The sequence below is a fragment of the Trichosurus vulpecula genome, chromosome 1 (genome assembly GCF_011100635.1).
Source record: "Trichosurus vulpecula isolate mTriVul1 chromosome 1, mTriVul1.pri, whole genome shotgun sequence".
Classification (NCBI taxonomy): Eukaryota; Metazoa; Chordata; class Mammalia; order Diprotodontia; family Phalangeridae; genus Trichosurus; species Trichosurus vulpecula.
The window spans coordinates 238,783,979-238,800,417 of NC_050573.1; positions in this window are offsets into that span (position 1 = coordinate 238,783,979).

Consider the following 16,439-nt stretch of genomic DNA (forward strand, 5'->3'; position numbering starts at 1 on the left):
CTTTCAAATGGGCCTTCTATCTATTCCTCACATAGGGTATTCAGTGCCCCAATTCCATAAGTTTGTGCTGACCTTCCTGCACACCTCAAATTCATTCCTGTTTTACCTTCACTTCATGGAAACTCTCACTTCCTTCAAGACATAGCTTGAGCACTACTTTGTACATGAAATCTTTTCTAATACCCCTCCCAATAACTAATGCCCTGACTCCTTATCTACCCCACAATTAAATCATTTGTATTTATTTTGCATTTATTCTATACAGGCTTACATAGGCAAATGTTGCCTCTTAAAAAAATACAAACACTTTAAGATTAGAGCTTGTTCCCTCCCCCACCCCTTCTTTGGATCTCCAGTGCCTAACACACTATCAGCCAGGCATATACTAGTTTCTTATGAAATGATTGCTAATTGATCAATGTATTAATATTTCATTAACTTGTGTGAGAACCAGACTGACCTCATTGTATGAATAACTTCCATTTTGAGATGTTCCTGCAAATCACCTGATTTGGGGGAATTCCACCTGCCTTCTCCTTCACTCCCAACATGGCAAGTCCCAAATCTATCCCCTAAAAAGAAATCAGATTACTGATCCTAAACCTAATTCTATATCCTGTTTATTGTTTTCTTTTATTGTAGAAAAAAATCTGTGCATAATCTGTATTCAGGGTCCTTATGCCATCTGAGGGACCTAGTTTATTATGTGTGATTTGCTAATAAATAAGATTGCTTGAACTCTGTCTCCTCAGTTATAAATTACTTACTATTGTTGCCCCATGTCAGTTTCATCATCAGATGCTCTTAGGATGATTTGATTTAACTGAATCTCACCAAATTTTCCTTAAACTTTTTTTTTCATCCCATTGCTTTGTGTTGTTTCATAAGGAGACATTTTTCATTATTTTCTATCATCCTTTTCAGTACTATTTTCAAATGAATTTATAGTCTAAATTAGTTTTGTCTTTGCTGTCATATCTCTTAGCTTTGCAAAAATGTCAAATATTTGCTAAGACATTTTTCAAATTCTTTTGGTCTCATTAAATGACAATTTCATACCAGTTCAACATTTGTCTGAAATTCTTTATAATTCATGTCAATATCATTTCCTTTATTTATTTCTCATTTTTAATGGTAAGAAGATGTAAATAGAACACAAAGCTAACACAAGTTAGAATATTTTAAATTACATAGCATGCATATTTTCTCATTTATATTCATCCTTTGAGGTTTATAGTAAATTTGATTTTTCCTCTAATAAATAAGGGGTATGAGTATACAGAGCAATTTAGAAATGACCACCACATGAGTAAACATTTTCTTATTTGTTAAAATAAAAAAGTCAACTTCTCTCCAAAATGTTCTACAGCAAAACTTTATCATGGGGAATGTAGATATTACTCCAAATTCTAAAAGAGTTGTATCAATGGTGATCAGACTATGGCAGGTTCTTGTATGCCACAAAGTCTTTGAGTGCTAGCGATAAACTATTTCTGCCTTCTTGAGACAAGTGCTACTAAGTAAAGAAAGTCTGATCAATAATAGACTTACCCACTTGTTAATGAATTCCTTGACTATGAAAATACCTCAAAGAACAGTAAAAGTTGGGTCCCGTTTACATGTGACAGAATGGAAGAAAGCAAAGCACTGGGCCTTGATAGTTACAATTTTAGACTGTCTATAAACAATAACTCATCTGTTGTTTTTCTAAATGCAAAATGAATGAATGAATGACTGAAAGAATTTGACTCCATCAATCTTGACATTCTTTATATAAATAAAACTATACAAGAAAGGAAAGTTACAGACAAAAGAGTGACTTCCAGTTCTCTTTGGGAAAGACGTCAGAGGAATTGACAGAGTCAATTTTATTGTGTGTCCAGAGATTGCTAGAAACATTTCATGGCATGTTTGGTCATCTTGTATCTCAGTACTCATGATAATAAGTATATGCAAGAAGTCCAATATGAAATAAGCATGACTTCTTTGCCAGCATCTGTTGCAGAGTTGAAGAGGTAAAAGAAAATATGAAAAACTGAATAACATCCTTCAAATTAATTCAAAATATATTTTGGTCTTGAGAATGGTGAAAAAAATATGCTACTAAGTATAATTCCAGAGCAAGGAATGAGAATGAGAACTATCAACTACACACAAGCCCAATATCTATACATAAGAATTGAGAGGGACTCTTAAGCAAATTTTTGCAATAGATTTTCCTACCATGTCATCTGACATTAATTTCCATAGTCATTTTATTTCCAACATTTTTATTTCCATATAATAGATAGCCTTACTTAATACATGGTTATCTGGGAGGTTTTCTGAAGAAATACAACTTCTACTTCTTTCCCTTCATAGCTTTTATCTTTCCTCCTACCTGTACCATATCTTTTCCATTTCAAATCCACTGAAAATTCATGGGATCCAGTCTATTACACAGTACTTAATACAACGTAATAGGAGTTGCAAGTCAAAGAGAAGAAATGGCTCTTTTGCTTTGTTGCTTTATTTCAAAGTGCTAGATGTGGATTTTTGGACTTTAGATATTACTGCTGCTAAACATGGGTAATTTGGCACAATTTACTTTATAGGGGTGCTCAAAACCTGTGCTGAAAGTTCCTTCACCCATTATACATTTGTAACGTGTGTGTGTGTGTGTGTGTGTGTGTGTGCTCGCGCATGCGGGCATAATAGTATATAGCTATTCCTAATTTCCCCTTAGGACAGATTTCCTGTATAGAGCCCTGATTTTAGGTTCAATTTACACAAAACACCTTAGATAAATGAATACCGTAATTCCCCACCTCACTCTCCACCATAAAACAATTCTCTTCCTGCTAACTCAAGTAAAATTTTCCAGGACTAAAATAACTCTCTTCCTACCAAATTGTCCTCTCATTTTCTTAGGTGTGAGTAATCCTCTAGGACCCCCTCAACTATCATTAAAGCTACACAATAACCCCTAAAGCTTGAACTTTTCTAAATATTGTGATTGCAATTTACAAGACACAAAGGAAGGGAAAAAATTAACACAACTAACAAATAGCTTTCCTTCCCATGGAGAAAACCACTTTGGTTGTATTCAGTGTAGAATGAGTTCACATAGAACACAAAGTGAAAAAGATTGGTCTGGTCAGACTTCCAATTTTGGGTAAGAGTCCTTTAATTAAAACCAGAAATTTCTGAATAGATGTTTTATCTATGTGGTGGGAAATTAAGTTGAATAAAAGGCATTAACTTTTCAGGAGTCTATAAGCAAATAATCAAGAAACAAAGATGCTGGCAAATCCTTGTGCCCCAGGTTGCATTCACTTTTATATTTTTATATTGCACTGTCATCCAAGATACTCTGCATATTGTATATGGTAGCAAAATCTTCAGCTCCATTGGGGGATGTGAAGTCATTTAAAAAAAAATACAGAGTGTAATATCGGTTCTTGGTGTTCACTGTTTAGGGTCTTTGAAAATTACATGCACATTAAGTTGTTGTTCTAGAGATATTAAACTGATATTTCATTTTTATTTTACAGTCCACATTTCTGAATAGTTTTATGAATTCTCAATGGTTCTTCAGGGGCTGGGTACATAGCAGGGTAGCTCTTGGTGCCTCATTACAGCAAACAAACTGGAACATGAGTAAGTTATTTCTAACTATGATTAGGTACCTATATATTTAAGAGAAGATGGATGTTTGTTTTTTTTTCTTCCTTTGAGTGGTGCACAACAGACTTTGCAATAAAACACAACTGTTCTTGCAAAGTAAAAATATTTTTATTATTATTTTGATGGTGAATATGTGTTTCCCATTCACAAAAAAAGAAACATGCATCATTTGTGGTGATATTCGGCATCTCTAATGGGGAAAAATTAACAGGGCCTTCTAAAAGACTGAACTTTAATATGCCTGAGGAACTACTCTGGAAGTCACTGAGGCACAAAAAAGGATACTTTAAAGGTTCTAATGCTTACTATCCATAAAACTTTGGACAAGTCATTTAACATTTTCGGGCCTCAGTTTCTTTACCTACTAAGTTAGAGGGTAAGAACGGAAGATTTCTAGGACCCCTTATCATTCCAAATTTGGACTTATAATATATGGAGCATTGAGAACTATGATTTTTTAAAGAAATCATATGACTTAATTCAGAATAGCAGGTAGCCATGGACACAATGTCCCTATTTCTCAGGTAGCACCTTCTTTGAACCAGGAAGGACTCTCTCCATGTTATGGGAGTAGGAAAACACAGTCCTGGTCACCTCAGGTTTTTTGTTTGTTTTTTGGGGGGGTTTCTTTGTTTTTGTTTTTTATAAAAAGAGGAGAATCAAAGAAGAGGAAGTACCCCTGCTTGGGCTTGATGGGATGTTGATGGCATGAAAGAGCAAAGACGGCATTAAATAACTCCTGTTTTATACCTATTTTTCTGCCAAAGAAAATAACCTTTGGGCTAGAAAGGATATAACGCAAATGACTAATAGGGAGTTGATGCCCAAAACAATTAGGGAGATAGCAAGATCTTCAAAAGTTGATGAAGAAAGGAAGAAATAACACAAGAATCGAGAAAAGCAAATATTGCTCTAGTTTTTAAGACATAAAGGTAATGTAATATTTTATTATATTCCAATGATTTCAACTCCAATGCTCGGTAAAATTCTAAAATATATTAGAGGGATGGTTAATCAAGTTAGCTAGCACTGAATTAAGCACCCATGTGCCAGGGGCTGTGCTAAGTGCTGGAGCTAAACAAAAGGGGGAAAAGGTGCCTGTTCTCAAGGAGTTCATAGTCTAATAGTAAAGGAAGAAGTGGTAACCAAAAAGCAAACCCAGAATGAATTCACTAAGAACAGATCATATCATATAAAATTAATTTCCTTTCTTGACAGGGTTACTATACTGATCAGGGTTATTCTAGGTTTTGGGGGTCATCTAGATTTCTGAAAAGTATTTGATGAAATCTCTCACACTGTTCTTGTATAAAACATGAAGATGGAAATCTGATCCAGAGAAATGACAGACTAGAGATGGAGGATTTGTAATATCCAAACATTCTCTGGTTTTCTCTCTGACAAGATTAAAAGAGCTTATAACATCTTGGGTTGTTTCAATGATAATGTCTCTCTTCAAAAAGTAGAGGAAAGGGAATGCTAGGATATGTTATTGTGAAAGGTAACCTAATATATAGCTCCATTCTATTCCAAAGACATAAAAGAAAGACCATAAATGGAGCAAATAGACCAATAAGAAAAAGAAAAATGAAAGAACTTATTAAGCATTAGGAACTTATAGAAAGAATCACTGGACTAAAAAGAAAATAAAATAACTGAGGACTTTAAAAAGCAAGGTTCAAATCTAGTTTTCATGACTCTGGGGCCTATGTTTTTTATACTTTAGAAAGATTCAAAGAGTGTGGACCCTGGGGGAGGAGATCATGAAAGAAGTAAGGACTGTGGTGCTATTTGCAACTATTTAATACCATACAAGAGTCAATAGACCAAAAGGAAGCTTGAGAGAAGAGAGGAAGAAAGACTTCATTACAAAAGTTTCTTAGAATTTTCTTTCAACAGTGTCCTGGGTGACTACCCTCAGGCCCTTTGTAGCAAATTTCCTGGGATTAGTCTAGGACAGGGCTGTCCAAAATGTGGCCCACAGGCCATGGCTTGCAGTGTGATTTATGCAACCTACCTACAAGCATAGAAATTTACAAAAACGCTTTAGTAAAGAAAGCTGAGCTACTGCAGAGTTCTCACTAAAATAGCAATTCAAAATATATTGTCTATTGTTTCAATAAAAACCTAAAGTTGGACATCCCTGGTCTAGGAAGTAAAGAAAATGAATTCTATAAAAGTTGAACCCAGAAGAATGGGGCAGGGAAAATACTGAAGAGGTTCAACAAGAGGGACCTCTCAGAGTGTACCTGCAACAGTGAACTAATTCTCATCTCTTCAGGTTATTGTTGTTTGATCATTTCAGTCATGTCCAACTCTTTGTGACCCCAGCTGGATTTTTAACTGGCAATGATACTGGAGTTCTTTGCCATTTCATTCTCCAGATCATTTTATATATGAAGAAACTGAGGCAAATAGAGTTAAGTGACTTGCCCAGGGTCACACAGCTAGTAAGTGTCTGAAGCCAGATTCAAACCCATGACTCCAGGCCTATCATTCTATGCACTGAGCCACCTAGCTGCTCTTGAGGGCATCTTGTCAAATTCAAATTGCTTAAGAAAACAGGGAACCACCAAGACTGTGAAAAAGGTGACAAAGTTATAGACCTACAGGAAGCTGAGCCAAAATTCTCAAAGAGAGGCAAAGGTATTGCTACAACTTCCGCAAGCTCCCTTACCATGTCGAAGGGAAATCAGGAGAAAGGTGACTACTTTACCTGGTCAACTATTTCTGAAAAGTTGCAGTTGTGCTTTAACTTTACTGTTTTCTCTCTGATGACATTATCCACAATCTCCTTGTCAATTATATCTCTGTGGGGCACATACACTTCCCTTACTCCCTCTCTCCAATAACTTCAATTGTACAACTATTAAAAGTAAACAAGTTGGCTCTGTCATTGTTCCTACATGGAGTGTGCCAATCTACTTCCCAGTGAAACTATTCACTGTTCCTATTTACGTATAATTGTTTAGACAAAGTCCCTCCCCCTTTCCTGGCTGCTAGTTTTTACTTTTTTTCCTCTGCTTTTAGAAGACAAGCTCCTTGATAGCATTATCTTTGAGTTTGGCTTTGTATCACCACTGATTGGCACATTGCTAGCACTTAATAAATGCTTTAATCCATTTGTCCATGTGAGTAATGAAAAAAGTAAGTAAAAAGATATAAGACAACACAACAAAAAAATAGAGATATTAAGGAAAAAATAAACAAATTTAACAAGAGAATAGTGGATTTAGAATGAAATATAGACATTCTTTAAAACAGTAAATTCTCTGCAAAAGAAAATAAACACATTGGAATATAAAAATGCAAAGGTAGAGGAAAAGCCAATTGGTCAAAATCAAGGCAATATAATTAGAACACAATTAACAAAAAAAAAAAAATAAAAATAGCATTATCCTGGAACTTAAAGACAGAAAGTGAAGATATAAAGAATATGAATGATAAGAGATAATTTAAAAATGTATATGAAAAAACCAAGAAAAATAGAACCTGATTGTTATTTAGAAAAGAATACAGGGGCAGCTAGGTGGCACAGTGAGTAGAGCACCAGCCCCGCAGTCAGGAGGACCTGAGTTCAAATCCGGCCTCAGACACTTGACACACTTAATAGCTGTGTGACATTGGGCCAATTGCCCTGCCTTCCCTCCTCAAAAAGAAAAGAAAAGAATACAAAAAATTAAATAGAAATCTTGGAAGCAGGTGGCAAAATGCAACTAGAGAAAATCTATAGAAGACCAATGGGCAGCTAGATAGTGCACTGGATAGAGTGTGGGCATGGGAACAGGAGGACCTAAATTCAAATCTAGCCTCAGACACTTACTAGCTATGTGACACAGGTAAAATCACTTAACCCTGCTTGCCTTAGTTTTCTCACCCATAAAATGACCCAGAGAAGAAAATTGCAAATCATTCTACTATCTTTGCCAGGAAAACCCCAAATGGGGTCACAAAGAGTCGGACAAAACTGAAATGACCAAACAGCAAAACAGAAGAGCTACAGGAAATAATCAAGCTTCACTCATAAAGAAACATAATTGCCAAATTTTAGAATCATGGTATTAAACTATATTTTTTACAAAGAGAACATAACTTTGGACATATCAAGGAAAATACATCAGAATAACTGAGTTGCAAGAAATCAAAGGAAATATTGGAATATGACATTCAGAAAACCAAAGATCATTTTGTACTCAAAATAATATCAGGAAAAACTGAAATAAGTATTTTTTAAAAAAGTAATTGAATGTCCAGCAAAAGGGAAGAACATGAGTAATTTTTTTTCTTGAATTGCCAGAGGTAAATAGAATATTCAATATGCAAACTTACTAAACAAGTTGAAGTTAAACTTTTTTAGATAATGAAAATTTAAGAAATGAGATGTTTGTTTTCATGTGGCTATGTCTATAGAAATCTATGAATGGGTGGGGAGGGGAGGTTAGAGTCTGTTTGATTTTTTAAAAAAGCATTGTTCCAAAACTATCAAGGAAAAAAAAAGAAAAATCAATGACCTAAAGAAACCCAAGGGGAAAAAAAGTTATGAGGAGAAATATCATGAGCAGAGTAGGAAGAAGATTTAAATTGATATTTAAGGGAGAAATTTTTCATTCTTTCTTAAGAAATCATTGTTAATTTTAGTGCAATGGTACAAAGGAACTGCACTCAGATAAGAAGAAGAAAATAATGGAGAGTGGGCCCCGAAGATACTGGTCCAGACTTGGGAGTCGAGGTGGACAAGAACCCTTCAATATCTCCCCATACTTAGAGTAGTGAGATAGGAAGAATAGGATGTAAGGGATTTCAGATCTCAAAGGTAGGAGTAGCAGTTAGACAGTGTCAACAGAAAGGGCATGTTCTGACAGCACTGTGAAATGGTCTCACAGTAGTCAGAAGTGGTTCAACTTTTCATGACCCCATATGGAATTTTCTTGGCAAAGATACTGGAGTGGTTTGCCATTTCTTTCTTCAAAGGATTAAGCAAACAGAGGTTAAGTGACTTGCCCAGGGTCATACTTCTAGTGAGTGTCTGAGGCCTTATTTGAACAGAGGTCTTCCTGACTCCAGGCCCAGCGAGCCACTTAGCTGGCTACATATTACCTAACACTCTCTCTGTCTCTGTCTCTCTGTCTCTCTCTCTCTCTCTCTGTATGTAATTCTCTCTCTCTCTCTCTCTCTCTCTCTCTCTCTCTCTCTATATATATATATATATATATATATACATATATACACACACACACACACACACATGTGTATACATATATATATACATAATAAGTTGCAGATAAATTTCAGTATACTTATGTTAATAGATATATATGTGTTACATATATACATATATATGTGTGTTGAAGAAAGTATAAATATGCAAATAATAATACTAATGATTATAATTAAGTTCCCCAATTATAAAGGATAGGAATAGAGAAACCTAAAAGTTTGTTAAATGCGAAATGTGTATTCTTTTATACACACAGCATTATACAAACTAATTAGAAGAAATAAAGTAATTGAACTTATTTATGTGCAATATGCTTTACAAATTTTTACAATTAAGTCTTAATATTTAATATGTCATATTTTTGCTATAATCACTTGTTTTACCTTGTTTGGCACTGAGTTCATAAATCTTAAGCATGCTTTAATTCTCTAACACGAAACCACATATTCACATTGGATATTAGATGTACCTTTGATGAAATATTCATTTCCTCAAGTTTAACTTTGATTATAGCCATTATATTCAATAGGATTTAAATAACTTGTTTCAATCTTTAGAGTCTCTTTATCTCCATCTTTTAGATAAATTTCTTTACCTTTTTTTGATACATGCAAGGAAGTCAATTTGCATTATAGGAGAGTACCTTCCCCTTGAAAAAAGCCCCAAACTAATTTTCATAATTAAGAAAATAAAAAGATAGTAATTGATTTAATTTTATTTAGGATCTAGAGTTTACAGGAATCTTAGAAATCAGCTAGTCCAGTGGTGTTAAAATCAAATAAAAATAGGGACCACTACATCTTTCATAATGATCCCTGGAAGCTATATATTGATTTAGTTTTAAAATGTAATATTATTTGTTGTTGTATATTCATTTATTTTGTTAAATATTTTCCAATTACATTTTAATCTGGTTCAGGCTGCATTCAGGAGGGTTGTGGCTCCCTCATGGACCATAGGCTGCATGTTTAACACCTTGAATCTAGTCCATCTCCTACATTTTACAAATAAATACAAGATGCAGGAAAGCTGATTTACATGTCCAAGGTCATCCAGGTAATAAGTTTGAACACAAGGACTTCAAATCCTGCAGTGTTTACCAGTTCCCTATACTACTTCTGTCATGTTGAATTTCCAACCTAACCTAAATATTAAATATTTATTGAAAATAAAAGTACCACGTTCAACTGTTATTAATTCGGTAAGTATTGCATAGTGACGATTTTTAAGATGTAATTTGGACTCTCTGGTAGATCTTTTCTATCAAAGTAGCAAACACCTTTGGTAAGGAGCAACTTGCTTTTTGGCTTGCCTGACCCTTATTTCCAGAGGATGATTCAACTGATTTATTTGGACATCTGCCCACAGTTGGGAAAACCTAAGCAAGTTGTGCCTCTGGTGTGTACTGGCTGTGTGAACCTGAGGAAGTCACTTCTGATCTCAGTGTCATGGGGAACTCTCTAAGGCTGTAAGGTGCAAAGAAGGTAACAACCTGCAATGATAGGGATTTCCTCCAGGCCAATGAAATTGCAGTTCCAGTCCCTATCTCTACATATCTTTCAAGAAGTCTTGAATGATTTTGATATGTGGATGGGAAACACCTTGTTGTAAAAGAACTTGTAAGGGAAGATTTTTTTTCTATGAAATACTTTTTGTATTAACAAGCAATGAACAGTGGGATCTTTTAAACACTTCACTCAGAATTCTTAACCATTTTTGTCATGGACTCCTTTTGGCAGTCTGATAAAGTCAAAATAATGTTCTTAAATGCATAAAATAAAATACATAAGATTACAGAGGAAAACTTTTAGAATTATTCAGTTAGAATTCTAATGATATATAGTTTTGTCTAAAGAGAGCAGAGCAGCTCCATTGTCCCAACCACAAGCTCTCCTCCAGGCAAGAATCAGATATCTCTTCACACCTCCCTGTGAGCTGCATTTAGATAAACCAACAGGGAAATGTGCATAACCTATAAGAGCAACACACATCTATCTAACATTTACATATTCTGGCATATTGATCAAAGCATCTTGCTACCCATGCTCCCTCTCAGACAGCCCATCACCCAATTTCTCTATTAGTCTTTGTTCACTTACCACTTTCTTCAATGTCTCATTTTTCTCCTATATAGGAGAGTTGGTTTTATACCCTCCCCCAATTTTTGGTCTTTAACAAGTTGATCCAATTTAAGTTATCATTTCTACTGCTTATTAAAAACAGTTCTTTTGTTAAGCTCAGAAACTTTTCTTTTTTTCCTACCTCCTCCCCTATCCAATGAGAAAGAAAGAAAAACAAACTTGTTGCAAATATGTGTAGCTACATGAAACAAATTTCTCTGTTAGCCATATTACATATAGCTCTTACACAATACAATCTTTATACAACAGCTAAGAAATTTCAATTCTGTTCAATTTCATCCCACTACATAAATGCCTTTCTTCCTAGAAACACCAAGTACTATATAGGGATTGGTTCATCTAGCTCCATGTACCTGTGAAGGTTCTTAGACCCATGATGATGTTTTGTTTCAGTAATTTTTTTTTTGGTAAGTCATGTTTCCTAATGTTTTCTAGTTTCTTATAAAGACAAAAATTAAAGTAAACCAGTAGAACAAAACCTGGATATACTGGTCAGCATTTGAAAAACTGCCTTTTTATTTTCTAATTCTATAGTCTCAGATGAAAGTTCCAGACAGTCTTAGTGATTAATATTTTATTGTCAGACCTAGAATAAATCCTAAATTTTGAAAGCAATAAATTACCAAAATTAAATTGTTCCCAAATAACACTTTAAGTACAACGGCACTAACTCCAAGAACACACTGCCCAGAGAGCTCCATGATGCATTACTTAACGGCTTCCTGAAGACGTAGCCATCACCATCACATTCAGGTTGCCATAAATGTAATTGGTGCTGAGAGAAGCCTGGAGAACTATTTGATGCATTCTATACATTTTCCATTGCCCAAAGTTGTGAATAATACAGACTTGTAAAGTTTTATGACTTCCTGTCATCTTGTTGTTACCCACCCGCCTCCACTCCTCACTCTACTAACACTAAAGCCCAGCATTCTATAATGACAGAACTCTATATTCAAGGAGTATACCAACTGATGAACTGCCATACAGTGATGTGTACCTCCTTTCCTCTTTCCATCCCTTCTGATGTCTTCCTTCTCTCCTCTTCTTTGTCCTTTTCTTTTTCTTACCTTCCTTTCAAAATGTTCAGGTCATGGTTCACCGTCTGTGCAATAGACTACTCAGAGATTAATAGTTCAAATATAAAATTATTTTCATAAAAACAGATTCATCAACCTCCAAGTAAAAGCAGTCTACTAGATGGTAAAACCAAATACATATAAAGATAAAAGCAGATAAGTAGCCTCCAGGAGAGTAAGAGCACTCTGATGAAAGAAATGCCTTGGGATCTCTGGAACTCCCTTTAGTCAGAGAGTTGTCTTTATATCCTCCATGCCTAAAAGGCCCACACCTGTTACCCAAATCAATCCACTTGAGGGCAAGATTAATTCAGCTGTCCCAGGTCTCTTCTATAGCTTCAGGTTTCACAACAGGAACAGTTGGTGATGTGGGAAGGTTGGGGTTAAAACCCATGCCACTTCATTTCCAATAATATTCTGGGCCACAACACTTTTGCATCATTTCTCCCTACCCCATCTTCCTCTATACTTATCTCTCCCCCTTCTCCTTTCCCCATCTTTCATCCTCTCCTTACTTCTCCCCCTCTTCTCCTCTATATCTCTTTTCCTCTCCCTTCCTCCTCCCCCTTCTTATCTTTCTCTTCCTTTCCCTACTCCCTCTCCCTTATTACCTTTCCTTCTCCCTTCTTACCTCTCTTTCTCTCCTCCCTCCTCTCTCCTCTCTTTCAGAAAGAACTGTTAAAATCTGAGATGAGCATCTTATAAAAAGTTACCCAGTAGCATTTGCTGGAATGGGGGCCATTAGTTACAGTGGTGGTTATTAAGTGGGCTAACAGCTTTAGTATTAAGTTAGAAAGATGGATGTTTATGTAAAAGGGGTAAAATGTCAGTAAAAATATGACCTTTATTTGTTCCCTTACTAAACGGGACAGCAGAAGGTACTTTAGACAATACTAACAGCCACTTCAAAACACCATTTGTGCCAGTGTGCCTTTGTGGGTGTGAGGAAGAGTGAGTATATTTATGACCTACCTGCAACCACCAATTATTTCATAATCAAAACATTTTAAAAGCATAAATACATTCTCCATTTTCTGTCATGCTCCTAAGTCAGCAAAATAATAGGACTATGAGCAGTGGTTGATTGACCTAAAAACTACACAGCGAGTCAGCATCAATGCTGAGAAATAAACCCCTAAATTTGGATCTGGAGGCATCTGCTCAGGTCCTACCTAGCTTTTCAGCATAATGTGGTTTCTTTGTATACAGTACTCTAAATTATTTAATAATTGAAGTTCAGCCTAACCATAGCCTCATGAATTGTTAATTATCCTTTTGGATTTGTTTGCATTCAGATGATTAAATGTGTGTGCTATTGCTTACAAAACCCACAATCTGCTTCTTTGCATTGATTAGAAGGAGTAGGCGAAGAGCAAATACCCCATTACAAAATCCCCCAGGGACTTTTGCCATAACCTTTTTCTGAGTGTATCTAACCTCTGATGAACCATTACGTGTGTGTGTGTGTGTGTGTGTGTGTTGGGGGGAGGTGGGATAAGCCTTCTGCCACTATTTTATTTCACTGAGATCTGGATACAAAGCGGTAGGTGCCTTCCTGTTCACTTTCCAGACATTTCTCTTATAATATTTCCTCCTGCTAATTTGAATAGCCCTTTAATGGGGGACTTGGCAAAATAAGTAATAATTTTGGTAAAAATAATTAGATAAAGAAAAAATTTAAAAAAACCTTTATTTTGAATATACTCCTTTGATCAGATAAGCCAGCTTTACCCAAGATAATGTAATAATATGGAGGCTGTAAAAGAGCCGCAAGTAACCATGGGCTTGAAAAAGTGACTGTGAAGAATTCTATAACAAACCCAACCCCTCGTGCGATTACCCAGACATGGGAATTCTCAAGCAATATGAGCTTTGTGGGTTCCTGCTTGAATATCAGTCCAATGCAGCAGTCAATTCCAAGGACCTGAGAGCTCATTTATTCACTTCGTGTATTCATTCTGCATCATTCCTCCATCTTAACCGTCCTCCATTTCTCTATTTATTAACACCAGAGGAAACTTAAACCTGTCCACTTTGCAACGTAATTGCAGCTCTGATGAGGGGCTCCTAATGAGTTTTGTGAGGCTTAAACAATCTCTATATGTAGCAATTATTTGTGAAGGCTCTGACTCCTTTATCAAGGATAGGCAAGAGCTAACTCTATGATGCAGCTAGCTAGGAACCCCTAAAAGGGAGCCTTCCCTGGACAAATGAGTCAGTACTTGGAGAAGCTGAAAACTGCGTCATCATCAAATTATTTTCTTTATGAGGCTGTGTGTAAGTGGCTTTTAACAAGGTCTTTCCTTAAGAGACCTCTTCTCTGTTGACAAGGACTATGTGATCTGCCTCACAGAGTCATCACCAGAGAAAAATGATTTCTATATTTTAAAGTGATACATAAATGTGAAATGGGCAGCTAGGGGTGCAGTAGATAGAGCGCCAGACCTAAAGGCAGAAAGACTCATCTTCCTGAGTTCAAGTCTGGCCTCAGGCATTTATTTACTAGCTGTGTGAACATGTGCAAGACACTTAACTGCCTCAGTTCCTCATCTGTAAAATGAGCTGGAGAAGGAAATGGCAAAGTACTCCAATATCTTTGCCCAGAAAATCCTAAATGGGGTCTGAAGGGTTGTACATGACTGAAGCGACTGAACAACTATAAATAAACAAATGTGAAGCCTATTGAAAGGGAAGAAAAGTCATAATAAGTGGTATAGTAGGGTAGGGGAGGAGTGGGGTAGGGGGTGGAGAAACAAACCTGAATTTGGAATCAGGGAAGCTGCGTTTGAATTTCAACTCTGCTACTGCTGTTTGGAGGATGCCAAGCAAGTCATTCTATTTTCAGTACCCATTTCCACCCTCTGCCATTGGGTTTTGCATATAATCTATGTTGAATTGAGATCTCTGCTCCATGCCTTTCAAACGGCTGTTCTTTCCCTTGCCTAGAACGCATTCCTTCCTCATCTCTGTCCCTTAGCATTCCTAATTTCCCTCAAAATTGAGGTCAAATGCTATTTTCTCCTTGAATTTCTTAATCCTCCTGCCTCAAAATTCTTTGTATTTACTTTGTAAGGGATCTAAGTGGCAAAGTAGATAGAACACTGAGCCTGGAGTCAGGAAATCTTGAGTTTGAATCTGGCTTTACTTGCAAACTTGCAAACAGAGCCAAGTCGCTCTGTATCAGTTTCTTCAATTGTAAAGGCAAGATGATTACATCATCTACCTTGCGGGATTGTTGTGAAGACTAAATGAAATTATATTTGTGAAGTCATTAGCATAGTACGTGGCACATAGTAAGTGCTATATGAATGCCCCCACCCCCTTTCATGAGTAGAAGGCATTCTTTTCTCATGATCAAAATTTTAGAGCAGGAAAGGATCTTAAAAGATATCTAGTTCTGCTCTAAATCACCTATATAAGAGGGAAGATGTGACTATAAGATCTTTGATTCTAAATCCACTTTTTTAAAAAGGATCAGTCTGCTTACACATTTTAAAATTGCTAGCTTCCTTCAAAGCTCAGCTGATGGGTTGGTCATTTCCTATAGTAAATCTTTCCTGATCGCCTTAGTTTTTCATGCACAATTTATTATGCAGCTAGGTTGTGCCATGGTTAGAGTGCTAGGCCTGGAGGCAGGAAGACCTGAGTTCAAATCCAGCCTCAGCACTTACTAGCTGTGTGACCCATGGCAGATCACCTAACACTGTTTGCTTCAGTTTCCTCATCTGTAAAATAAATAAGCTGGAGTGGCAAACCACTCCAGTATCTTTGCCAAGAAAACCCCAAATGAGCTGATAAAGAGTCAATCACAACTGAAATTCCTGAACAACAAAAATTGTTATGTACATGCTTAGCTATTTACATGTCACATATACCATCAGAATACAAGACCCTTGAAGGCAGGAAATATATATATATATATATATATATATATATATATATATATATATATATATATATATATGTATTTTTAATTTTGTCTCGGTATCATTAAATCTTGCACATAATAGAACCCTAAAGTAATAAGGGTTGAAGTGGGTTGAATTGGTCCCGGAGGACTATTAAAGGTTTGATTTTTATTTTGAAAATAGTTTTAGTTTTGCTAGTCCACCTTCCTAGCCACAGACAACAGATAACCAACTGCCAACAATAGGTAAATGAGCCCAAGAGCCTCAGAAAGAGCAGTGAATCTCCAACTGAGTGGCTATCTTCCCATCCCAGCCCCCACAGTCATCGTTCAGGGAAGTAAACCCTATGGAGACATGATCTGGCAACTCCTTCTACAGGTGCAGCTGCCCCAGCTTCCACAACAAACATGCTGGAGACCCAAAAAGA